This window comes from Pseudophryne corroboree (genome assembly GCF_028390025.1).
Source record: "Pseudophryne corroboree isolate aPseCor3 chromosome 3 unlocalized genomic scaffold, aPseCor3.hap2 SUPER_3_unloc_9, whole genome shotgun sequence".
Classification (NCBI taxonomy): Eukaryota; Metazoa; Chordata; class Amphibia; order Anura; family Myobatrachidae; genus Pseudophryne; species Pseudophryne corroboree.
In genome coordinates, this window is record NW_026967585.1 from 1,564,202 (window position 1) to 1,567,102 (window position 2,901).

Here is a 2,901-nt window from a genome sequence, read left to right on the forward strand (position 1 = left end):
GTATGTGTGTGTGTGTGTGTATATATATATATATATACATACACACATATATGGACTTGGACAGACTTTACAGACACACATGTATATATAATAGGAAGACGTGGGCACATATAGGGGGTCATTCCTAGTTGATTGTAGCAGCTACGATCATTCACACTGACATGTGGGGGGACGCCGCATGTTAGCCCGCCCCCCCCCCACAGAAGTGCAGAGGTGTCACACAGCGGCGATGCCTTTGCACTTCAAGAGCAGCTCCCGACCAGCGCAGATTTAGCGTGCTGGCCGGGAGCTACTCATCGCTCCCCAGCCCGCATCCGCTGCATGTGACGTCACACAGCCACAGCGGCCTTCCCCTGTAACGGTCAACGTTGCTCCCGCCCAGCGACTGCCTCAGCCTCAGAGGTGATCGCTAGACAACGACGGCTGCCATGCACCAGCACACTGTGGTACCGGCGCATGCGCAGTTCTGACCGATCGCTGCGCTTCAACAAACTGCAGCGAGCGATTGGGTCGGAATGACCCCCATAGTACACATAATAGAATATATATATATATATATATATGCATAAAGATGACCGCTTGCACTCTGTAGACACCCTATATTTCTATGTTTTGGCCTTGCGCCCATTATCAATCAAAATATTGTGCCTGCCGATGGATGCAAGACCGCAATGTATGAATAAAGGACTTTTTTAAACTGTTAACAAGTCTGCAGATTGCAAACTGTCATCTCTATGCCCTAGGAGGGCACCGTAGCAAGTATACCTGTCACCACTTGTGAGTGCCAGACTCATGGAGCTGGTTTTATATAGCGCTAGAAGGCTTCTGTGGACCTTTAGCTTCTGAAAAGTCTGTGAGTGCCGCCAATTTTTGTTTGTATATATATATTTACAGATGAGTGGATCAGTGCGCTCGTCAATTTTACGTAATATCTCACTGTAAAAACTGCAATCTGCAGTCCAGAATAAATAGGTCAAATGACCAGTCCAGTAAGTAAGTTTTGTTCAACTAGTTCAAGGTTTGATTAGTCAAAAAGTCCACACTCTCCCCGTTTTAACGGGTGGCTGCTCAGTTCTTCAAAATGTGCCACTAGGTATTCGTGACCCAAACGGAAATCTGAAAGTAGAGGAAGAAACAACAGAGCGCCTATAGTGTAGTATCCTTTAGTGAAATTTTTGTCACACGCAAGAATAATATTGCGTACCGGATTACGGCTTGACACAATGCCTGTCGATCCCCTGGTCTTTTGAGTCCAATCTTCTGTCGGAGTCTATATAGAGTCAGGAGACAAGGAATCGCTATATAGCGTAGTAATTTACTCAGTAAGTGGGGTCAGGTTTAGTATGTCACATAAGCTTACATGCGTACCAGATACAGCAATGATTCATGCATATCAGTATTGGTGTATATTATCTTGGTCCTTCTCAGAGTGATGTTTTCATAGGATAGCCTGGATTCAGTAAGAGTACTGGACACATCCACTGCCTGTAGTATGTGACATACTAAACCTGACCATACTTACTGAGTAAATTACACCTCTGTCATCTAGTCACCATGTTACAGTTACTAATAATAGCAATGCCCCCACACATCTTCCTGTCATATACCTGCTGAACCTCTGTCATCTAGTCACCATGTTGCAGTTACTAATAATAGCAATGCCCCCACACATCTTCCTGGCATATACCTGTTGAACCCCTGTCTGTGTTTACAGATGGGGGCTGATATGCCGGTGTTCCCAATAGTTAGAATCCCGACGGGAAGAAAAGTATGTTTACCCTACCCCTCAACCTTCCCTTTTAGCAGCCTAATTCTAACCCATAACCCCCCCAACCTGCTGCAGCCTAACTCTAACCCTCCCCAATGGTGCCTATACCTAACCCCACTCCCCAAGCCTAACCCTCCCCACCCCGCAGCCTAATCCTCCCCAGGGGTGTCTAACCCTAACCTCCCCTTCCCGCAGCCTAACCCTCCCCAGCGGTGCCTAACCCTAACCCTAACCCCCCCCCTTCCCACAGCCTAAACCTAACCCCCCCTCGCAACCTAAACCTAACCTCCTCCAACCCCCACTTTCACCCTCTGCAGCTTACTTCTCCGGGGGCCCACCACACAGACATCCAGGATCATGGCGGTCCGTATTCCGGCACCGGGATTGTAATCTTATTCGGAATACCAACACTAGCATTCCAAGCAGTGTCGGACTCCAGTGTAGGTATTTACACTGTCAGGATCCTCACCGGATCCCGTGCTTACCATGTTGCTGATCATGCTAATAATCATAATGATGCACCGACACGTATGACCGGAGACAGTGTACGTCTGAGCTTCCGATGACGTACGTTTCATGTTTGCTTGATCACATTGGTGCCTGGGTTTTAAAATGATATACTTGGTTATAGGAAAACATTTCCTCTCAATACCAATATTATTACACAAGTGCTGAATTGTACATATATGTTTCTTTGTGCCTGTGAGAGCGATCCCACAGTTATACATTATAGGTAGTAACACTGTCTTAACGTGTGATCCGCTACGGGTAGTAACAAAGTCGTCATTGTAAGACATAGTGGTTACCAGAAAAGGCCACTTAGGTTGTATGCAGTAGTAACGCTCTGCAGGGAGCACTAAGGTTGTATGTAGTAGTAACGCTCTGCAGGGAGCACTTAGGTTGTATGCAGTAGTAACGCTCTGCAGGGAGCACTTAGGTTGTATGTAGTAGTAACGCTCTGCAGGGAGCACTTAGGTTGTATGCAGTAGTAACGCTCTACAGGGAGCACTTAGGTTGTATGCAGTAGTAGCGCTCTGCAGGGAGCACTTAGGTTGTATGCTGTAGTAACGCTCTGCAGGGAGCACTTAGGTTGTATGCAGTAGTAACGCTCTGCAGGGAGCACTTAGGTTGTA